Source organism: Macaca mulatta, chromosome 10 (assembly GCF_049350105.2).
Source record: "Macaca mulatta isolate MMU2019108-1 chromosome 10, T2T-MMU8v2.0, whole genome shotgun sequence".
NCBI lineage: Eukaryota > Metazoa > Chordata > Mammalia > Primates > Cercopithecidae > Macaca > Macaca mulatta.
Window position 1 is genome coordinate 25344759 of NC_133415.1, and position 25178 is coordinate 25369936.

The window sequence follows — 25178 nt, forward strand, 5'->3', positions numbered from 1 at the left end:
ACAGGAAAGATTGATTTAGCAGAAAGAACTAGACCATTTCCAGCTCCTCCACCAACTGACCACCTGGGACTGTGCAAGGTCCCAGCTCTCCCTGGTTTTCTGTTTCTTCCTCTCTGGGCTTTGCTTCTGACAAGGGCTGTTCCTTTAAGCTTGCCGGATGGTCAGAATGCTCTAGTTCAGGGGTAAGGAGAGAAGAAGATGGGAATCACTCAAATTCAATTTCTGTGGCTTCACCAAGTGCTCCCGTCATGCGATAAGGAGCGTCCGGGACCTCTGCTCTGCTTCTGTCAGTGAGCAGTTGGGATGGTTCAGTGCCTTGCAAAGCGAGCTCATCACATCAGGCTGTTCACACTGCTCTGTAGATAAGGCTCAGCTCATCAGTTAAGATGCCCTAAACGTTTCCTCCGACCCCTGCTCACCCCAGGCGAATGGCCCTTCTTCCCAGAGGTGAACACATCTGAAAGGATCCCTGACAACTCACTGGGATTGAGCCCTTGATCCAAACCCACCTCAGGCTGGGGGCACAACCTTTAGTCTATGAAATGAAGGCCTGGGGAATTCTTTTCAATCATTCATTTACTTCTTTATGGGGTTTCCTTTTTGCTCCCTTTTTTCTCTTTACCTCTCACAGCTTGACTCTCCAATGTTCTTATGGTTTGAGAAGGATTGAGCCTTTTCTTTTTTTCTTTCATCCCTTCCTGAGTCTCCATTAGGGATCAGTTTTCTTTTGGAAACAAAAGGAATTGCCTCTCCCATTTTGGTTTGCCATTTCAAGATGGCGGGAGTCATCTATCCAGCAAGTTTTCCAAGCAAGGAAAAAGAAGACCAGGACCTCAACAAGAACATGCAGAAGTATATCTGAGTGGGAGGTGGGGTGAAGGTTGATAAATTAACTATTGGGTAAAATGTTTAATATTTGGGTGATGGGTGTACTAGAGTCTAACCTCCACCACTGTACATGTAAAACCTGTGTAACAAACAAGCACATGTACCTAGTGAAACTAAAATTTTTTTAAAAAGAAGTACATTTTAAGCCAAACATAAACTCTACAGTGATCTCATTTAACATCATGATTAAAACCATACATTTAAGTAAATTACAAAGTTACTGATACATGTAATTTGGTGTTGGCTTCTAACCAAGTACCATCCATGTGATGAAAGTTCAGAGCTGAGAAACATTTTTCTTGAACGATTCTGTTCTCCTGCCTTAAAAAGTGTGTACCACTTTCTATTTCTTTAGTTCAACAAACACTTATTTAGTGCCTGCCCAATGAATACGTACTAAATCACATTGAGCATTTTTTTTTATCCTATGCCAGGCACTCTAAATGTATTCCTTTAGAGTAGTCATTTATATGCTTCTATTCATCAGTGTTATAAGTTTGATCAATGCCATGCCCACTACCCATCCAGAAACAACCCCGCAAACTCTGTCTATTCCCCAAATCATAATTCTGTTTTCTACTTTTTTTCCCCTTCTTTCAGTCTCTTTCTGACTACAGGCAACCCACTCTTTTCTTCCTCCCCTCCAAATCTGGGCCAACTGGCTCCAAAATCCTTTTGTTGAAGCTTCTGAAAAAAAACAAGGTGTTGCTGTCTGTCTGTTCACACCTTTTCTCTGGGCAAGCTGCTTCCTTCCTGAAATTCCGCAGGAGATCCGACCAGCATTTCTTATATATAATACTCCACATGATATTCCTGCTTTGTATAGTTCTGGCTCCTTCAGGACTTTAAAGTTTTTTCCTCCCTCTTCTTCCCCATCAGGGAATCTATAACCTTTAATCCATGTTCCTGCAAATGTTCTATCTGAGAAAACGGGTCTAGGATGCAAGTAGCTAAGAATAGCTGACGTTTATTGGTTCTTTTCCGTGTGCCGGGCCCTGCATGAAATACTTCCCATGCATCTACTTCTTTAATCCTCAGGACAGCTCTGTGAGGCAGGCACTATCACTGCTTCTGTTTCTCAGATAAAGAAACCGGGCTCAGAGAGGTGAAGTGAGTTGCTCAAGGACACACAGCTAGGTTTAAAACAACATTTATCCCAAAGCCTTTTTTTTCTTAACCACTAGACTGTATAGCTTTTCCTTCCCAAGATGCTCAAGAAGCTCACTGATCTCCAAAGTCATTAGTTTCTCTTGCAGTTGGCAGACCTCTTTGAATTCTTGAAATACTACTATGAATGCCACTGGTTATTAAGCAATGTGTGGACAGAGGCCGTCATTGGGAAGTCCCTGTACTGCCTCTGTGCCTTGCACTATGTTGGGCTTGTCCTGTGGGCCCAATCCATGCTTGCTCAAGGTCTTTCTTTCTTTTTCTTTTTTTAAGAGATAGGGTCTCATTTTATTGCCCAAACTGGAGAGCAGTGGCATGATCACTGCAGCCTAGACTTCCTAAGTTCAAGCAGTCCTAACGCATCAGCTTCCCAAGTAGGTGAGACTACAGGTGCACAGCACTACACCCAGCTAAGGTTTGTATTTTCTGTAAAGACAGGGTCTTACCTAGGCTTGTCTCAAATTCCCAGTCTCAGCCATCCACCTGCCTCAGCCTCTCAAAATCCACATTCTAATTAAAGAATTTTGCCTAGTCCAGCTGTGTGCTTGGTGTTAGGAAGAAAAGGGAAGGTTTAATTTCTCTCGTCAATTAAGAAAATAAATAAACAAAAGTAACCAGGGGTTGTTAACTTAGTATGCAGGGATAGGCTTGGGGGGTGTCATCTGTGAATGAACTGTATTTTGGGGTGACAATGTCCATGGCTATGAGTTGATTACAATCCTCTAAACAGATAAAGATTGCATGTGTTATGACAGCTTCCATAGTAAAGGCAAAGTTCAAGCTAAAGTGAACACATCAGTGTTTCCACTCTGCAGATCGGAAAGCGAATGCCCAGCGTGGTAAAGGTTCATGTCCAGGACCACCCAGTCGGTATCTGGAGCCAGAAGCTGAATTCACTTGCTTCCTAGTATTAGGTCTCTAACGCTCTCATTTGGAATTGTAATAGTCCATTGTTAAGTCAAAGACTCCTTTTCCATGATGAAGCAGCTATTTTGCTTTAAAAGAAAACCTGGGGGTCAGGGAGAAGGTTATATGGCTAAGTTAAACCTCGTCTCAGCCAGTCACACAATTCATACTGACCATTATTAGTGGGAGGAATGGAGGGAGCCTAAGCCCACCCATCCTCCAGGATTTATGACTCAGCCCTCCTGGATGCTCACATATCTAGCATTGGGCTTTTGTTCTGATAACGGGGCTTCTGTCTTCATCTGGACCTTCAGCCTATGCCTTGTTAATTCTACTTTATTTTTGCCAATCCCTGTCCCAAGCATGGGAGTTCTGACCCCAAGGCTGAGGTCCATCCTCTCACTCTAATCCCACTCTGATGCATGGCCACCATTTTCAATCTTAGTCTCCAGGGACCACATTTGGCCTTTCCTCTCATCTCCAGCTTCTCACTCTTTCTCCCCACAGTGCCATCCTTCTTTCTCAAGGGGCACGGTCTACTTTCAAGGCCTTTATCTTGGCCAGGCGTGGTGGCTCACACCTGTAATCCCAGCACATTGGGAGGCTGAGATGGGAGAATCCTTGGAGCCCAGGAGTTTGAGACCAGCCTGGACAACATGGTGAAACCCCATGTCTACAAAAAATACAAACATGGGCGGGCATGGTGGCACATGCCTGTGGTCCCAGCTTCTCAGGAGGCTGAGGTGGGAGAGTCACCTAAGCCTGGGAAGTTGAGGCAGCAGTGAGCCATGATGGTGCCACTGCACTCTATCCTGAGTGAAAGAGTGAGATCTTGCCTCAGGAAAAAAAAAAAAGCCCTTTGTCTTGAAGCATTGCTTAGAGCAATGGGTTTTCCAACTTGTTTTAGCTATAGAATCTTTTATTCCAAGGAGAACATATCATGAATCTCAACATAGAAAGAAGATAAAAATGGAGTTTCCTGGCTGAAACTCCATGGGACTGTAAAACCTTTACATTCTATTTATGATAAAGACCAGGCCCCGTGCCATGATCTGAAAGGCTATGTGTGGTCTGAAATTTCCCCATTTTCCTGTCTCATCTCCGCCCACTGACCTGCTTCTAATTCCTTAAACTCTGGGTGTTCCCTCTCATCCCAGGCCTCTGAAATCTACCATCCTCTTTGGAATAGTCTGTCCTTGCTCTCCTTCACCTAGTTAGCTTCCACTAGTCCTTCACATTTTATTATTTCACTGGGAAATCTTTCCCAGCCGTCAGGTCTAGACTGAAATCCCTGTTATGAAAATGCATGGCTCCATATCCCTCTCCTCATTTATATTTGATTTATTTTGGGTCCGCATGAATTTTGTCTACCTTTGCTTACCATTCTGCTTGTCACAAACAGTCTCTTTCTTTTTTTAATTTTAATTTTTATTTAATTTAATTTTTTTTTTAGAGACGAGGTCTCATTATGTTGCCCAGGCTGGTCTCAAACTCCTGGCCTCAAGTGATCCTCTCACCTCAGCCTGCCGAGAAGCTGGGATTACAGGTGTGAGCCACCACACTTGGCTACAAAATAGGCTGTTAATAAATATATGATGATGCTTGAATGGGATGGGAGGCTCTAAAGCCATCTGGCCTGACCTTCACTTTCTTGATTTCTATTGGCTACCGATGGAAAAAACACTGGACTGAATTATTTGTAAGGTATCTTTTGAACCTAATGCTCTACAGAACTATTGTTGCAGCTCCAGTTGCATATAAAATGGAGTAGCAGTGTGGGCAGGTGGGCAGAGCTGGGTCTCTCTTCCTTTAGACTTTATATTCTGGGCCTAGGACCTGAAGGTGGGTAGTTAGTTTGCTTCCTCCCCATAGCCTTGCTTCTGGATGACACTGATCTTCAGTGAAATGGCAAAGAGTTTGGCCAACACCATTAACAGCCCAATGTCATTTCAACAAACTGCATCCACTAAATGGCAGGACTGAAAGTGTACTATAGCAGAACCTTTTGAAAGAAAAAAGGGAAATCTTGAACTAGTTCTTCCTTTTGTTGGGTGGAAATTTCCTTCACAACAGTACAGACTTGGTTGGCTCCCAAAGCTCTCTTCTTCAAGAAACAGACCTAGGCAAGTCTGTGGAGAAGATCAGGGCTTGAGGCTTCCAAAGCTTAGGGGCAAGATTGGCAGGGTCAGGTGCCCACAAAGGCTGGCAAAAAATGCAGATGAGTGAAGTGGAGCTGGTGGGTCCATAGTATATAAGAGAATGCAGTGGGCCAAATTAAGGAGCAGGCTACTGCTACTCTACCCCAGTCAACTGTTGGAGTGCGGGAGGGTGAGTCCCAGGTTGTCAACTCTTCTGATTTTTCTAGGGATGCCTGACATTGGAATTGCCATGCAAAGTCTTCTATTTTAAATGTTGGAACTAATCCTATAAAGTGTTACAAAATATTTCCAGGCCAAACCCGAAAATGCATGTGGGCTAGTTTTGGCTTGCGGGCTCTCTTCTGATTAGGAGTTTGGAAAAATCTCCAACTTCTTTTGTCTCCCTAGGAGTCTTTTGGATTATAATAATAATAAAAAAATTCATTCTGAGAATGGAGATGAGAAAAGAGGAAATGTGCCCGGGGCTGCCGGGCTGGCGTATGAATGTCCACGCACCCACTCTACCAGGCAAAACACAAAAGAAACCGCCCCCAGGGAAGCTGACTAGGCCACTGTGGCGTGTCACTGACATCGGAATTACATTAAATTATCACCACACGAGTGCCTTCCACTGTTGTTATTTGTGTTCCAAAATATCCCAATGAATTCTAAAAGGAGCGTTATGTTCCCTTAAAGAGAAGAACCTAATGTTCTGTCCTTTATTAGAACCCACTCAGGAAAATGAGCTCATTGTGAATGTGAGCCTTCCCTCCTCTCTGGGGGCAGAGAAGGAAACAGGGAGAATTGATGAAGGCTTTTGATTAGTTCACTGACAAGTTTTCTTTTGGTTTTATTGTTGCTTTGTCTTTCCCCCAACAGAAGTCCACCTGATGGTCTCAGATCAGAACCAATGTGAAGATGTGGTATGTGCACTGGCCTGAAGGGCAGGGGGAGGGCCATGTTTCATCTCTACTGAGAGGCTTCCCAGATGGTTGGACTAAGTGTCATCCTCCCAGTTACTCACCTTGGTTCACAAACAAATGATATTTTTTGCTAACATAGGTGCATAGTATTTACAGTTTCATAATACATATTTTTTTCATTGACCCATCCTTCTGCCTTCCTTCCTTCCTTCCTCCCTCCCTTCCTCCTTCCCTTCTTTCCTTCCTTCCTCTTTCTTTTGTTCTTGCATTCTATCCATCTATTTTTCTTTGCTCCTCCTTCCCTCCCTCCCCCTTCCTTCCCGCCATCCATACATCCACATATTCATCTTCCTTCCTTCCCTCCTTTTTTTCCTTCCCTCTTTCCTTCCTTCCTTCCTTCCTTCCTTCTTTCCTTCCTTCCTCCCTCCCTCCCTCCCTCTTTCCCTCCCTCTCACCCTTTTTCCTTTCTTCTTGCCATCCATTCATGCATATATCCATATTCCCTCCTTCTTTGCTTCCTTCCTCTCTCCCTTCTTTCCTTCCTTCCTTCCTTCTTTCCTTCCTTCATTCATTCCTTCTTTCCTCTTTCTTTTTTCCTTTCTTCCATCCATTCATCTATTCATCTTTGTTTCTTCCTCCTTCTTCCCTTCCTCCTTCCCTTGCTTCCTTCCTTCTCTCTTCTCTCCCTCTCTCCTTCCTTCCTCCCCTTTCTTTTTTCCTTCCTTCCTGTCATCCATCTATCCATCCATCTATCCATGTTTTTTCCTTCCTACCTTATTTCTTCCTTTCTTCCTTCCTCCCTCTTTCTTCTTTCATTTTTTCCTGCCATCTATCCATCTTTCTTCCTTCCTTCTCCATCCATCCATCCATATATCTTCCTTCTTTCCTTCCTCCTTCCCTCTTTCTTCTTTCATTTTTTCCTGCCACCTATCCATCTTTCTTCCTTCCTTCTCCATCCATCCATATATCTTCCTTTCTTCCTTCCTTCCTTCCTTCCTTCCTTCCTTCCTTCCTTCCTTCCTTCCTTCCTTCCCTCCTTCCCTGTCCTTTTCATCCATCCATTTCTTTATTCATGAAACATGTACTGAGCATTCTCTATGTGCCAGGCACTGTGATAGGCAGAATGGGTAAAATGCACCTAGTTGAATCACATCAGATGCATATTGAAATTGTATAAATTCATCTATACTAGCTCATGAGAAAGAATGTTTCTTTGAATTATTTGGCTTAATATTCTACAAAGTGAGTATATACCAAGAACCAGCACGCTATAAACCATGGGTACCTGTTACTTGCCTGGTTAGCCTCACTCTTTTCGTAACTTTCAAGGTGTGAGCAATTTGCTTCACCAACTGGTTTTAGATTACAACATAAGACAGGCATGGCAAGGGCTTCTGGGTTTCCACCAAAAGCCATTTCCTTTTCCTCCTGGGCACAAAGCTAGACTACATGCCTCAGCCTCTCTTCCAGGCAGGGAATGACTGAGTTCTGTCTATGGAATGAGGACAAAGAGGCTATGCTATCTCCAGGCCCTGTCCATTAAAAGCTCCTATGTGAACCTCTACATTCTTTCTTCCCTTGTCTTCCAGATGAGAGCTGAGGATCTATCGAAGAACTCTAGGGCCCTGGGATGGTGAAGCCTCAAGATAGAAGAAATCTGTGAGTCTGAGTGATCATGAGTAATGTAGCTCGTTGACTTGGAATGTCTGCAAATTGACATTTTATGAGCAAGGGATAAATTATTATGGCTCAATGTTGCTGAGGTTTTGGGGTTTATTCGAAACAGCACCTAGCATTATTTACCCTAACTCATATAGTGGCTATTTCACCAAATGAAGAAATGGTAATCTAGTGTAAGACTGGATTGAAATCTGGCTCTGTTGGATTGATAGAGGAGGTGTGTGGTCCTCCAGTATGGTTCCTTGATATGTGATTTTTGCTTTAGGAGCTGACTTTAGAGTCTCCACCATAGACATAACATGTGACTTCTCCATATGCAGTATCCTGCAGAATGGCTCACTGATAAAGCAATTCAAACTAAGGTAATGATTTGGTCAGATGAGGAGGTAAACACCTTAATTCCCATCTTCCCAGCACATAACACCACAACACTTTCAGTCACCATTTCTGCACAAGTGGGATGTTAACTTGGCCTTCTCTGACCAGGTGAATATAGCAAGGAATTCCCAGACATTCTTTCAGAAACTCTGGTCCTAGATCAGGCTGGAACTCAGTTCAACAACATTTCCAGTCCAGGTGGCCTTATTCATATTTGAATAGGGACAAAAATCCCAACCCCAAAGATCGTGGGTTACAAATGAGAAATACACACACATGCACACACATGTATGTGCACACACACATACACACAACTACTGTGCCTGGTGTACAGTATACTTTTTTAACTCCTGTAAAAACAAAATCAGATTCTAAGATTTTCTTCAGGGATCAAAGAATAGACACCTTTCAAAAATGTAAGAATGTAATGATGGGTCACCCTGACCCTCCCACAAATAACAACTATAACCTCTGAAGGCAGTGGAAAGTGAACAAAAACACCCAGACTTTGTCAGAGTTAAAACCTGGAAGAAGGTAATGGCCTGAGGTAACTCATTTGTTTCTGTGGCATTTAACATTAGAACAGGCTGAAGTCAGTACTGTCTGGGGAAGCTAAAATCCAAGAAAAGCTCATATTCATTCTGGCCTGAAGAAACAGAGGATAGAATTTGGGACAAATACATTTTCTGGAAAATGAGTGGAAATCCCTGAGAAGAGATAGTTGGAGGTTGGGCACGGTGGCTCACACCTGTAATCCCAACATTTTGGGAGGCCAATGTGGGCAGATTGCCTGAGCTCAGGAGTTTGAGACCAGCTTGGGCAACACGATGAAACCCCATCTCTACTACAATACAAAAAGCATGGCAGTGTGCACCTATAATCTCAGTTACTGGGGAGGCTGAGTCAGGAGAATCACTGGAACCCGGGAGGCAGAGGTCACAGTGAGCTGAGATCACGTCACTGCACTCCAGCCTGCGTGACAGAGCAAGACTTCATCTCAAAAAAAAAGAAAAAAGAAAAAGAAAAAAAAAGAGATAGTTATAAATAAGGAGCCCTCAATTCCATTCATTAACTGCCCATGTCCTTATCTGATCTCTGAACTTCGCACATATGAGATGCAGAATAGAGAGTAAGCTGTTCAGCTAAAGTTAGGAGAAAAGAACTGAAATTTCAGTTGTCACACAAAAGATAGAGTTTTGCTAGAGTCCAACCAAATGAATTTCCAGCTGAAACAAAAATATCAACACTCTTCAAAGGAATGTAACCAAATCTATAGTTTCTACAATATAGTATTAGCCGCATATGGATTTCAACCCTGAATACCTTGACATACAAAGAATCCGGGAAATTTAACACAGGTTCAGGACACAAGACATCAACTAAGACCCACTCCACGATGATCTAGATGTTGAAATTATGAGACCAAGATGTCAAGGAAGTAACTATAACTAAGCCTAATAAACTAAAAGAAGATATGGTTGAAATCAATGAAAAGATAGAAAGTGTCAGTAATGAAATGAAAACTATAAAGAAGAACAGAAATTCTGGAATGGAAAACTATATATAAAATTAAATATTCACTGATGGAGCTTAAAAGCAGAATGAAGATGACAGAGGAAAGAGTAAATAAACTTGATGCTAGGTCAGCAGAAATTATTTAATCTGAAGAAAAGAAAGAAAAAAGATTAAGAAGAATAAAGCCCAGGGATTTGTGGGAAATATGAAAAGATTACACACACACACACACACAGAGACAGAGTCAAGAAGTAGAAAAAAAGAGAATGGGGCAGTAAACAAATTTAAATATATAATGGTAGAAAATTTATCAAATTTGATGAAACACATACATTTACAGAATCAAGGAGTTAGCCAACTCCAGCAGGATAAATATGAAGAAAACTATGACTACGTATGTCATAGTCAAACTACTAAAAAATCTAAAATAAAGAAAAAATATTGAAAGCATCTAACGAAAACAAACATATCGTATACAGGATGTATTTGAAACTGTGTACATGTTGTATGCATATGCATGATAAGTTGAAACTTCATGGATTTCTCATCATAAATTATGGAAGCCAGAAGCCAATGAATTAATAGCTTTAAAGTTTTAAAAGAGAAAACATTTTTTCAAAAGAGATTTCTATACTAAGCTAAAATAGCTTTCGAGAATGAAAAGTGAACTAAAGACATATTCAGATAAAAGTAACTAAGAAAATCTATCACCCAGAAAAGCTAAAGAAAATTCATCAGACTGAAGGAAAATGACACCAAATAAAAATTAAGTTCTTCACGAAAAATCAGGAGCATTGGAAGTTGTCAGTATGTGAGTAAACATAAATAACCAACTAACGTTTTCTCTCAATTTCCTTAAAATACACATGAATATTTAAAGCAAAAATTATAACATTGCCGTGGGCTTATAAGGTATGTAGATGTATTACACACAGCGACTATAGCATAAAGGATGGTGGATGAGGGGTCAATCGAAAGGTCAATAATTGCAAGGTTTCTAAATGTCATGTAAAGTGATAACTTTAAGTAGAACATGAAAAGTTAAGGATATATGATGTAAGTCCTAGAACAACCACCCAAAATACAAAGATATATAGCAAAAAAACCAGGAGGTAAATTAAAATGTAATTCTAAAATATTAAAAGAATTTGAAAGAAGACTGGAAAGGAGGAATAGAGGAAGAAAAACAGAAGGGCAAACAGAGAAAAAAAATACTAAGATGGAAGAGTTAAATCCACCCATATCAATAAATACTGTAAGTGTTGTTATGATGATAGCTAATATTTGTTAAGGACTTATGATGTGCCAGGTACTTTACGTGAATTATTTCATCTGATCCTGATAACAACTTTGTAAGATAAATACTTGATTCCATTGATGAAGAAATTGAGGGTCAGGGAAGCTAAATGTCTTGCTTCAGGTGATGAAGCAACAATTGGTAAAGCCAATATATGAGGTCTCACTGCAAAGCTTATAATCGTTTTACAGCATCCTGCCTCTAACTAAGGTGGTTACTAAGCCTCGTGGTGTCAAAGCAAGATGAATGGAATACTGTGGTGCCTTCTCCTCCCCAATTATCTCCTAACAATTACAGTGGGTGCAAGTGACTTGAAAACAAAACAAAACAAAACAGAAAAAGAGCACCATAAGAGAAAATACCTGTCCTAATAGCTACCTTTGGCAAGAGTGCCCCCATATGCCAACCCCTAGTAAAGCTAATATTGAATTTATGCTTTTTGCTTTAAAGAATATTTTAGATGCATTAAGAAGAAAATAAGCGTTGTCAAGGTTCACAAAACACTGGGTTATTCCGGAGATCTCCATTAGAAATAAATTGTCCCTGGAGCTTTCAAAATAAATCATCGTGGCTTCATCAGGGATAGAAGATTAGCTTTAAGTCCAATACTTCAATGCCATTTTGAATTTTCTGTCCAGAAAGAGATAGCTCAGTTTCTCTGAGTTCATCTAACTTTCTCTGATAATTTAGTTTAAAATAAGTTTCTCTAGGTTATGTGACAGCAACTCAAGTGGGTGCTGTTTTTTTATTTCCTAGGATACTGTGATTATCTCAATTTATACTCCAGAGATAATACAATATGGATGGCTAGACCATCTCGTTGTTTCAGCACAGACAAGAGCCAGTCTGTGCTTTTCGGGATTTTTAGGTCACTCGTGTTATTGGCAGCAGTTTAGTGTTAGTCAGATGGCTGTGGTTTTGAATCCTGACTCTTCAACTTATTAGCTGTGTAACCTTGGACAAGGAATTTTACCTTTCTGGGTTTTAGTTTCCTCATTTTCAAAATGGGGATGGTATCTACTGCATGGGAGTTTTGAAAGGTAGGTAAGATAAGACATGCAAAGGATGTAACAAAGTGGCTGGCATATAGTAAGCACTTAATTAAATGTTTTTAAAATTATGACCAGGTGCGGTGGCTCACGCCTGCAATCCCAGCACCTTGGGAGGCCGAGGCGGACGGATCATGAGGTCAGGAGATTGAGACCATCCTGGCTAACACGGTGAAACCCCGTCTGTACTAAAAATACAAAAAAAATTAACTGGGCATGATGGTGGGTGCCTGTAGTCCCAGCTACACAGGAGGCTGAGGCAGGAGAATGGCGTGAACCCCAGAGGCGGAGCTTGCAGTGAACCAAGATCACACCACTGCACTCCAGCCCGGGCGAGAGAGTGACTCTGTCTCAAAAAGAAAAAAAAAATATATATATATATATATAAAATATATATATATATATATATATATATATATACTGTGCAGAACTCTTGGATCCTAGAGGGTTGAGGTGCTATCACTGCTCTGGAGTAGGAATTGGGGGTAAAGGAGGCGGTTCTGGACATTTTCTCAGAAAAGGGACCATTGGGGTTGGGCCCTCAAGGGCGAACAGTAATTTTCAAAGGGAGTAGAATGAAGAGGCTGTTCCAGATAGTGCTAACAGTATTTGCAAAGACATGTAGTGCAGCATTGCCTAGAGTGGTGGGAATAAGCCTGGAAATTTATGATATGGCAGAGTTGTGAAGGGTTATATTTGTAGAGTGAAGGAGTTGCACATTTATTCTATAGGAGAGGCCACCAAGTTATTGGATGCTGAGAGTGACACATTGCAGGCTCTTTTGGGGGAAGATCACTGCAACAGGAGGGTGAAGGATGAATTCCAGAGCATAAACTGGACACCTGGAGGGTCTGGAAGTTCTGACATGATGGTTCCCATGAGTGGGAATGGTGGCCTGGACAGGGTTGGTATCTCAAATCATCACACAGATTACTAGCTAGTCACTGGGAAATGCTTAAAAAGAAAAAAAAGATTCATTCTCTTGAGGAGGAAGACATTCTGCTAAATTGATTCTTGAAGAGACTCTCGGGAGAATTACAATTAATTCAAGAATAAAGCAATTTAGTTAGAGCAGTGTGATTGGATTGGGGGAGTTGATGCCCGTTTCAGCCCTCCCTTTCCCCATCCCCCACCACTGAGATTTTGGTGTGGAGAGTTTACGATGGATAATCAGAAACCACATTTTTAATAGTTGCCCCGGGTGATTCTGATGTAGGTGGTCCAGGACTCGCACTTAGAGAAACAGCAGTTTAGAGATAAAAGAGTTACAGGCATGGTGTAGTTAGAAAGCCTTGCAAACCTGAATCGAAGCAAGGCTTTGTGAGATAAGCAATTAAGGTAAACCTCAGGAAGAAGGTCGGTTGTGAGCTGAATCACAAAGGAGGAGAAGAGGAGTGGGGAGCATATTTTAGGTGAGGAATTCAGCACTAATAACAACTGATGTCTACTCACTGGCAATGAGAAGACCATCCTGATGCATGTACGTCACTGAACATAACCTTGGAGAGCAAAAAGTCACCAGACTTGAAAGGCCTTGAATGCCAGGAAAGTGTTAGTAATTGGTAGTGTTTAAGTTGATGGACTGCACCAAAGACAGGCATCCCTATTCTTGAACAAAGAAGAGGCAGTGAAATCTGCCACATAAATGGAGTTCCTTTTCTCTTTAAATTTGACATTATTTATTTGCCAGTTATACCAATGGAAAGGAATAATGAAGAGGAAAACAAGGATAAAAGGGAACCAGATCTGGTGGTTCAGTTATCTCTTGGTTACCTGACAGGGGTCTGTTCACATGTAAAGCCAAGTGGGCTGCTGGCTGGCACATGTCACATTGGTTTGAAGTGAGGTCTTTTACCAGAAAGAGAGATAGAGCTGGGCAGGGGCAGTGAATAGAACCACAGCACAGATTGTTGTGGAGTTTCTTGAAAAAAACTGTCAGAAGGTCCAGAAAATGGATCCAGCTCATTAGAGCATATCTGCTCCTGTCTTTGGCAAATGTGATGAGCTCCAACCTGCCTGGAGCCTTCCCATATAGCATTCCCTCTGGCAGAACACTCTTCGACCTGCTCTCCTCCTAGGAAACTGCTTCACCTCTTTCCACTCTCAGCAAAAAAAAAAAACACATGTCCTTAAGGAAACCTAACCACACTTCCAGACTACATTAGACGTGGATTATAGATAATCTCACAGCAATAGATCTCGGTAGTTAAGAACAAAGACTCTGGCATCAGAATTCCTGAATTTAGGTTGTATAACCTAAATTATAGCTTATAGCTTAAATTATCACTTATAGCTGTGTGATGTTGGGAAAACTCCTTAACCTCTTCTAGCCTCAGCTTCCTCATCTGTAAAATGGGGTGATATTCATAATATCTGTTTCATAACTCAGTGTGATTATATATTGAGCTAATGGATATAAAGTGCCTAGAATGATGACTAGCACATAGTAAGTGCTATATTTGTGGTATGCCCATTATTTTAGGGCCCTCTATACTGTTATTTTGAAGCACCCATCACAATAGCGGTTAGTAATTATGTGTATGATCATCTGTGTCATGACCCACTTCCCATATGGATTAAGAGTCCCAAGAGGGACCATGTCTGTATTGTAACTTTCTATGATTCTAGTACCTGGCACATTGTAGATACTCAAGAAATATGTATTGAATGGCAGTATCTAATCAAATTTTCATAGTACATATGGGAAAGCAATGAGATGTAGGAATGGAAGAGTACTTTCCTGAGGTCACAGAGGAGTGGGTACTAGAATTGCAGAGTAAGTTCTAGAATTAGGGTGTCTGGAGATTTGAAACACTTGGGGAAGCATTTCGGAAGCTTTCTCCCCCATTCAAAGCCATGGTAGTAACAACCCTCTTGCCTCATAAAATTCAGGGCAAATGATCAGAAATAAAAGTTGAAACCTCGCCTTACCCTCTCCCTCTCTCTGCTCCTACTCTTCTTCAGCTCTTAAGGGGTCTACATTGTTCAAAATAACCCTTTCTGTACCTCACTTGGAGGTTTATGTGACGGTTCAGGTCTTGAGCTCTTAAGTGAAACATACCAGGGTTCCAAACCTGGTTGACTATGGGACCCTGGTTGTGTCCAACACCTCTCTGAACGTCAGTTTTTTTTAACTGTAGCATGGAGTAATAAAGTGTCCATATTCTGGAGTTAATGTAAGATTTGAATGAGAAGATGATGCCTGGCATATAGCATGTGCTTAGTAAGTGGTCCTGTGATTGTTACATCCTTATTTTATGTAGGAAGACTAGGCTCAGAGAGGAAAGAAATGTGACAAATGACAAATACAAATGAATTGACTCATCCATTCAAGAAGCTTGTACCTACACCTTCTATATATTTGCTGCTTGCCAAAGATGTGAACAATAAACAGCCCTCATCTCAGAGAGCTCAGAGGCTAGTGGGATAGAGCTATCAGTTAACAATCACAACATGCCCAATGGCTGCTATGTGTGAAGGAACATATCTGGGATTCAGGGAGCACAAAGGCCTCATCTAGCTCAATCTGGAGGTGTCCCGAGAGGGCTAAGGACATTCCAGTCAAAGGTGCATGGCACAGAGATGAAAGTGAGCAACTCGCGACTGACAGCTTCATTTCAACAAATGTCTAAGGAGCCACACTTATGTACCCCACAGGGGTCTAGGACCTAGAGATGTGTTCTAGACACTGACACCTTGATGGTTCATAAATGAAACACAAAGGCAGAAGCTAAGTTGCAGGCACAGATTTGCAGTAGAGTTGCTTCTCACCAAAGCAACTCTAGGAATTGCTCCACCAATGGGAGCTGCAATGATAATCTGTCCTCAGTGGTTTAAACAGAAAAACAAAAGTGGGCTGCAATAAATGGAAACTTTGTTACAAATTTGAAAACTAAATAGTGCCCCTTTTTTTGCCTCTTAGATATTTTATTTTATTTTATTTTATTATTTTTTAAATTATACTTTAAGTTCTAGGGTACATGTGCATAACGTGCAGGTTTGTTACATATGTATACTTGTGCCATGTTGGTGTGCTGCACCCATCAACTCATCAGCACCCATCAACTCGTCATTTACATCAGGTATAACCCCCAATGCAATCCCTCCCCCCTCCCCATGATAGGCCCCGTTGTGTGATGTTCCCCTTCCCGAGTCCAAGTGATCTCATTGTTCAGTTCCCACCTATGAGTGAGAACATGCGGTGTTTGGTTTTCTGTTCTTGTGATAGTTTGCTGAGAATGATGGTTTCCAGCTGCATCCATGTCCCTACAAAGGACACAAACACATCCTTTTTTATGGCTGCATAGTATTCCATGGTGTATATGTGCCACATTTTCTTAATCCAATCTGTCACTGATGGACATTTGGGTTGATTCCAAGTCTAATACCATTCAGGACATAGGCATGGGCAAGGACTTCATGTCTAAAACACAAAAAGCAACGGCAACAAAAGCCAAAATTGACAAATGGGATCTAATTAAACTAAAGAGCTTCTGCACAGCAAAAGAAACTACCATCAGAGTGAACAGGCAACCTACAGAATGGGAGAAAATTTTTGCAATCTACTCATCTGACAAAGGGCTAATATCCAGAACCTACAAAGAACTCAAACAAATTTACAAGAAAAAAAACAAACAACCCCATCAAAAAGTGGGCAAAGGATATGAACAGACATTTCTCAAAAGAAGACATTCATACAGCCAACAGACACATGAAAAAATGCTCATCATCACTAGCCATCAGAGAAATGCAAATCAAAACCACGATGAGATACCATCTCACACCAGTTAGAATGGCAATCATTAAAAAGTCAGGAAACAACAGGTGCTGGAGAGGATGTGGAGAAATAGGAACACTTTTACACTGTTGGTGGGATTGTAAACTAGTTCAACCATTATGGAAAACAGTATGGCGATTCCTCAAGGATCTAGAACTGGAAGTACCATATGACCCAGCCATCCCATTACTGGGTATATACCCAAAGGCCCAAAGGATTATAAATCATGCTGCTATAAAGACACATGCACACGTATGTTTATTGCGGCACTATTCACAATAGTGCTCTTTAAATATTATAATTAGGGAAAATTATTGCAGCCCAGTATTAAGGTATTAAATTATTTCTTTTGAACTTTAGTTAATGATGACTAATGATTCGTCCCATGCAAGCTCGATACTACAGTTAGTGGAGAATACTCTAAATCATCCAGGGGCTGATCATTCTTCTAAAGGTCTGCTCTATTTTTGTGTGGTTGTGATTGAATAGTAGATCTGCCCTTCCACCCACATCATCATTAAATTCTCCCTCTCCTCTGCCGCTCACCTCATCAGAAAAAAAGTAAGACATAAAATTGATGAATTGTTTACTGAAAAAAGAATATCAGAGTTAACCCCTGTCACCTTCCCATCCCTCTAGCTTACGATTCTGTGCCTGACAGTGTCCTCAAGGGAGAGTTTTGGGGAGGAAGCTGGGTAGCCCTCTCATCCATCAATCTCAAGGGTTAGGAACATTCCATAGACAGCCCGTGCCTCCTTCACTGTCTATTAGGGAATGTGCCATCATGAATTTATGAAGACCCACGAGAACGTTTGTGCTGCTTCAGCTGTACCTTCCTGTGGCTTAGGAGGATGGGGAAGTGACCTTTTCATTTTCCTATGGGATCATCTAGCAACAGATTCTGCTTTTACATGATTCAGAGATTTAACCATTTGTTTAAAGGAATGCATGTGGAGACAGACACAGGTATGAGAGAGAATGAAAAATCTGACTCAGCTGTTGTCTTCCTTTTAGAAAATTAATAAAATAATAATAATATCAGTTACCACGTATTGGTCTCCTACTCTGGGCCAGGGCTGTGAAAATGTTTTTGGAGGTATTAGCTTATTTGACCAACTTCAACTACCCTGGAAGGCAGACATTACTTTTCTCATTTTAAAGATAAGAAAACCGAGGCTCAGAGCAATTAAGGCAATTGTTGCAAACAGTGGTAGTATGGGCTTTAAATACAAGTAGTCATTGCTAAAGCCTATTCTTTTTAACATACCACCCTTCTACCACCTCCAGAGACGTTTTATTTTATTTTATTTTTATTTTTTATTTTTGAGATGGAGTCTTGCTCTGTCTCCCAGACTGGAGTAGAGTGGCGCAATCTTGGCTTGCTGCAACTTCTGCCTCCCAGATTCAAGTAATTCTCCTGCTTCAGCCTCCCAAGTAGCTGAGATTGCAGGCACAAGCCACCCTACCCGGCAAATTTCCTTATTTTATTTTTATTTTTTTGTATTTTCAGTAGAGACAGGGTTTCACCATGTTGGCCAGGCTGGTCTTGAACTCCTGACCTCAAGTGATCCACCAGCCTCAGTCTCCCGAAGTGCTGGGATTACAGGTGTGAGCCACCGTGCCTGGCCTCCAGAGACATTTTAATCAATTATGTTAAGTTTTATTGAGTGTCTACTGCACGCCAGCCTCTGCCAGAGGCTCGGGCTCTGAGCTGCATAAAACATACTCTCTCTGGAAGAGCTTATAGTTCAGCTGAGAGAAAAGACAAGTCCACTGAGGAGCAAAACCTAGATGAGATATGAGTGCAAGGACCCATAGGCTTCGAGAAGGCCTGTTGGGGGAACCAGCCCTGTTGGGGGAAATGGAGGAGTCTTTGAATTGGGCTGGGATTCTGTATGGGGTTTTGACTAGGTGGGGCTTTGACTGGAGGAGGTAAGTCATACGGAAGGTCCAGCTTGAACAAAGGCTGAGAGGTGGGGAATGTATTTGGGAGATAGTGAGTCATCCAAGTGGTTCAAGCAGAGAGCGATTGTAGGAGTGAGGTTAGATATGTTACCCAGAACCCCAGAACGAAAGCTGGAACTGGACAGAGGCACAGTCTGTTTAATCAGGGGATAGGCATGATGAGAGAAGTCCTTTAAAATGACAAATCCAGCTACTGGCTGGAGGCTGAGAAGGCTGATAGCACACAGGGAGCAGTGGCCAAGCTGGCCTTCAAAGTCATATTAACTAACACCAAAGCCTGGGTTATGCCCACTGCACCACATTGCCTTCCTCATCTCCTTCCACCTCAAATAGGGGCTCCAGTAGTTCAAAAATACTGAGATCTCAGCCCAGGAAGGTGATACTGGGAAGTGGGTGGCTGGTGGGGATTCCACAAGCCCTGTCCACTAACTTGAGGTGGGACTGAAGAAAGAAGGAGTTGCTGTCAGCCTATGAACCCCTTGAAGGCAGCAGCTGTGTCTCTCGCACCAACCACCAAGCCTGGTGCATAGTCAGTGCTCAAAAAAATTACTGAAAGGATGGATCATATGCACACAAACACACATACACACATACCCAGGCATGCACATGCATACACACACATACACATATATGCAAACACATACATGCACAGAAACACATACACACACCATCATACACATACTTCCAAAGTTCCATAGTGGAAGAAAGAAGGGAAGTTAAAAGGAAATAAATACATTAGGAGGAGGAAGTGGTTTGAGGCAGGGAGAAGGAAGGAGTGGAATCCAGGAAGGCTTGGGAAGCAGTGCTACATTCCAGTCCCATTCCCACCACTTCCTCCTGGTGTGATCTTTGCTCAGTAGCTTAACTACATAGCCTCAGTGCCTCACCTGTAAAATCACAGTACCAAGTTGATAGGGCTGTTGTGAGATTTAGAGAGGACAACCCACGTGAAATGCTCAGCCAAGCACCTGACTCCTGATAAACAGAGATGTAAGGTGCTGAATACGAGATATGTGAGACTCACTGGCCATGGGAGGTGCTCTAGAGCTGTCAGCTCCCTTTCCTCCTCTTTGTATGTTTAGTTCAGCCTCAAGGCCTGTGGGACTGAATCTACAACTTCCAATCTTGGCATGCTGAAAGAGGACTCTACTCATTTGCTGAGAGTATAACTTAGCAGAAAGGGATTCACCAAACTGAGCTAAAAAGCTGCCCTGACAGTCTTAAATGAATCCTTGCCTCTCGTCCTGGATGTACTTCTCTTTGCTTAAATTTTGCTGCACAAATATGGTTTGGAAACATTGAGAGGTAATGGAACTTCACATATGATAGAATCAATTAAATTAATCTCTCCCCAAAAGCATCAGGTAGACAAATTGAACCAATGCAATTAAAGAGATTGCTTTTGCCTCTCCTTTAAGTTGTCATTTTGTATAAAGTAGCTCCCAACGTCATCAAACTGTTGGTTTTCTCTGGGATGAATAGACACAAGTTAAGTCAGTTCTTAGAAAAATCTTTCCCTCCCAGGCTTTCTATTCTGAAAACAACAGGCTAAAGATTAGCCCAGAAGGTAAACAGTAGCTGGAAGCTGGGAGCTGTATTCGGTCCCTACTAAGCAACAGGCCCTGGGAGCTGTGTTCAGTCCTTACTAAGCAACAGGCCCTGGGAGCTGTGTTCAGTCCCTACTAAGCAACAGGCCCTGGGAGCTGTGTTCAGTCCCTACTAAGCAACAGGACCTGGGAGCTGTGTGCAGTCCCTACTAAGCAACAGGCCATGGGAGCTGTGTGTAGTCCCTACTAAGCAACAGGCCCTGGGAGCTGTGTGCAGTCCCTACTAAGCAACAGGACCTGGTAGCTGTGTGCAGTCCCTTCTAAGCAACAGGCCCTGGGTTCTTTGAGCGCTGGGTGTGGTTCTTCATTTTTGCACCACAGGCTTTAACTCAGTAGTTGGTGCAAAAGGTTGGTCAGTGATTGGTAATGGGCTAATTTTTTCCATTGCTAATTTGTAAGTGATTTGGACCATCTTTTTCCATTCTTTAGGCCTCAATTATCTCATCTTATCAATGGGCAGAAGATTATTTTAGGGACCTGTTCAGAGCTGATAATCCCTGACTTGTCTTCAGTAAGCTAGATGTGTCATGAAGTTTCCAGTGACTCTCTGCTTATCCCGTTGACTCTCCAAGTTACTGGAAACATTTCCATCAGCTTCCCACTGGCCAGAATACAGCCACGTGGCCACATCGAACCACAAGGGAGGCAGAGACTTGCAGTATATTCCAGGTGGCCACATCTCCAGCTAATGTGAAAATTTTGTTATTAAAGACAGGAGGAGGTGGGAACGCCTACTGGGAGCAGTCTCAGCTTCACAGGTCCTAAAGGAAATGTCACAAAGATTCTTCCCCCATGAATGGGATCACAGCCCTTGTAAAAGGGCTCCAGGGAATTAGTGAGGCCCTGTTGGCCATTCTGTCTACTGCTGTGTGAGGCCACAGTGTTCATCTTCTCTGGAAGATGCAACAACAGGCACCATCCTGGAAGCAGAGAACAGCCCTCACCAGACACCAAACCTGCCAGTGCCAGCATCTAGAACTGTAAGAAGCAGATTTCTATTATTTATAAATTACCCAGTCTGTGGTATACGCTGGTATTATATCAGCATAAACTAACCAAGGTATTTCCTGGTTTTATTTTATACTTGTTGTCCCCATTGTCTCTCTGTACATCTGTGTTCTTGCAATGACTGTCCACACCACAAGTTTTCAAAGGAATCCCTGAATCTAAGTTCACAGTCTTTGGATAATCTCAGTGACAATCAATATTTATACAGCTTTATGGACTTTCTGAAGTACTTTTACATGTATTATCCATTAGATCTTGGAGAGAGCCTTGCAAAGCCTTTAAGACTAACCTCATTGTCATCATCATGATAATTGTCATCATTCTGATCACCTCCGTTTCATAGATGCAAAACCTGAGGCTCAGCAAGGTTAAATAACTTGCCCAATGGAAGCCAAGATTTGAACTCAGTTGTGTCTGATTTGTACACACGTGTAGTCTCAAAGAGCAAAGAGATGGATAATTGCATGAGTTAAGAAAACCCTAGGTAGACCGGTAGCTTCTCCTTTTGCCCCAGTCCATCCGTAAGTTTGGTCAAATCTTCAGGGAGATGTGGTGTCATCAAAGCCCTCTGGAGAATCCACAGAGAGAGACGACCATGCCAGGGTTGCCTAGGAATTCCATGCAAGTAAAGGAAGCTACACAGATTGCCCATTTACCACTTTCTCTAAATCCATCATTTATTGGATGGCAGCGTTCTCTTTGGTCACAGCAGCTTGAAAGCAACCCAAAGGCCACTCGCATGTCTAAGTCGCCCAAGTCTACTGAAGATTGGAACGATCAAGGTGAAAAGTCTCTGTCACCTAGGAAGGAAGCCTGTGTTCCATTTAGGAAAAAAGTGTTTCTCTTACATATTATATAACCCCAGAGAGGCAGTTGCTTAGCAACTGAGCCCAGTTGACTGGGCTGGGAGTAGTTATTAACTCTTCCTACAGTCAACCAACATTGTTGAGTCTTCCTGGAAGGCCACCAGCCACCCCATTTCCATAACAGAAAGCTCATGCCTTTCATTTGTCGCTACACCAGGACCCCTCCTGTCTGTCTTCTCAGCAGAGTTGCAGTTCTCTCCTCCTGCGAAGCATGACAACATATGCACAATGTTACTTACTCACCTGGTAAGACCAGCCTCAGGCTTTCCCCAACCTGCGAAAACCCACTTGGCTATTTTAGTTACATGAAACTGAACACCTGTCATGCAATAGAAGGTAAATGTACACGTAGCAATGTGAAAAAAATTACGTTGTCAATGAGCATTTATGGAGCGAGTACTATGTGCCAGTAGCAGGCTTGGGTGCTGGGAATCAATAGGGAACAAGATAGTGCCTCACACTAATGGACCTTACATTCTAGTGGGGGAGATAGAATGAAAAGAAATAAATAACAAGAAAAAAATAAAGCACTCTGATTGTGGTGAGTGTTATGAAGGAAATAAAATAAGATGATATGAAAGAAACAGTGTCTGTATGGAAGGGTTGTATCTACACCTAAATCTATCTACATGCACCTCTGTAAGATGTATCAGCAAACAAGATGCATCCACATGCCGTATGCACTGTGTTGCTGACAATAGGGATTTTCCATTCAATGTTAGTGTTGCAAGAGCCTTAGAGCTGATCTTGTTTACTCTCTAAAGTCTTTCCTATTGCAGCAGAGTTACCATCTGATCCAACCAGTCACTCAAGCAGTAACCGGGGAGACGTCCTTGAGGCTCTCTTCTCTCCTTTCCCCACATTTTATCTATCAGCAAGTCTATGGACTTTAACTTCAAGATAGACCTTGAACCTGTTGCTTCTCCCTATCCACACAGGGTCCACTCAAGTCCAAGCCACCATTCTGCCTCACTGAGATGAGTATAGCTTTCTGCCTGGTCTTTCCCTACCATTCATTCTCCACCCAGCAGTCAAAGTGAGTTTTCAAAATTGAAGGTGAGACCCCATGACACAATCCTCTGCTTAACACCTCTCAATGGCTTCCTTCCCACTGTTCTTAAGTTGCCTCCAACTTTTGCTGCAGGACTGTGTGTATTCTGGAGCCTGACTTTGTCTTTCACCCCATTTCTGACCAGGCTTGCCCTCATGTGCTATGCTCCGGCTACACTGGCCTTAGTTCTTACTCAGACCGAGTGAGGTCATTGTATTAGGGTGTTCTTGCACTGCTATTCAGAAATACCCGAGACTGGGTAATTTATAAAGAAAAGAGTCTTAATTGGCTCATGGTTCTGCAGATTGTATAGGAAGCATAGCGGCTTCTCCTTCTGGGGAGGTCTCAGAAAACTCACAAAACTGGTGGAAGATGAAGGGGAAGCAGACACATCTTCCATGGCCAGAGCAGGAGCAAGAAGAGAAAGGGGAGGTGCCACATACTTTTAAACAACCAGATATCAAGAGAACTCACTATCATGAGACCAGTACCAAGAAGATGGTGCTAAACTATTCATGAAGGACCATCCCCTTGATCAACTCTCCTCCCACCAACTCTGTCTCCAACACTGGGGATTACAATTTGACATGAGATTTGGGCAAGGACACAGCTCAAAACCATATCACTCATTCCTTCCTCGGGGCTTTGCACATGCTGTTTCCTTTGTTCTTGACCTGATAACTCCCTATTCATCCATCAGATGTTAGTTTAAAGGTTAATGCCTCATAGAAGCCTTCCATGACCACCTGATCTCAGCACCCTGATTGATGCTTTTACAGCATTTATTTCTATTTGTAATCACACACACACACTAAATATATATGTATATACACACACACTCACATACATACACATACGTATACATACACACACATATTAACTTACTTATTGTCTTTCTTCTCTGATATATTGAGCATGGAGACCATTTTGTCACTGTATCATCAGACATCATCAGATTCCACCCCAGGGCTTGACACATAGTGATAATTTTTACATATTTCTTTTTGCTAAATAAGTGAATAAATATGACATAATAGAATAGCTAGAATATATTGAGTGCTTACTATATTACAAGCATAGTGCCAAACACTTTACATATTATGATCTCATTTAATCTTCATGGTAACCCAGTGAGACAGGCAGGAGTACCCCCATTTTAGAAATGACTAAGCTGAGATTACAAAAGAGGCGCTGATAAGACCAAGGTCACATAGCTAGGCAGTGGCGAGGCTGAAATTAGAACTAAGCTTCCTCTGACTTTCCAGGTTGCGCTTTCAAGTCACTATATAATTCCTAATACTCCGAAGAGTTTTACCACACTTTTGTCACTTCCTCTTTGCTTTATCATGTGAGGAATATTTAACTCATTGGCAGTGTATCAAAGACAGCTTGAGAGTTTGAGGTGGCACTTCAGGTAAGCCCAGTCTGGCTGGTCTTGCAAAGTCAGGCAAAGTCCAGTTATCTGAACAACCAGAGCAGAGCAGACAAAAGAGTGAACCAAAATAACTCCCCACACTGAGTCATTCCCAGTTGTGCCTGGGAGGCTTTGCAGCGCAGAGCATCTTTCTATTTCTTTATGTCCTGTCCGGCACCAACTGTTATTAAAAAGAATATGTCAGTGGATGTAGCTGACCCCAACCAGTTCTGGAAGCTGAGGGAACTTGGTTTGGATTAAAATAAGATAATTCAAACTGCACCATTTACTGGGCACTTAGGATGTGCTGAACATTTAAGTAAGACCTTTACATGCGTTTGTCCCTCTGGGTGGGAGCTACTCCTGCTCCTATTTGACAGGTGAGGATACAGAGAAATGCAGTTGCTTGCTTTGGTTACACAGCTTGTAAGTAGAGGTGTTGGGATTCAAATCAAGGTAGGTAAAAGTCCAGAGTGCAAGCTCTTGACAATTGTATTCTATTTCCTACACTACCAGGAACACCTCCTCCCCATGATCCCTCAACTCTTT

At 42.1% G+C, this 25178-nt stretch overlaps 1 protein-coding gene across 3 annotated transcripts in view; it reads right to left on the reverse strand.

Annotated features, from left to right (window-relative positions):
• The window catches only part of SEZ6L (seizure related 6 homolog like), a 216198-nt gene that overhangs the window by 165711 nt on the left and 25309 nt on the right, over window positions 1–25178 (reverse strand). The gene's annotated exons all lie outside the window — the stretch shown is intronic.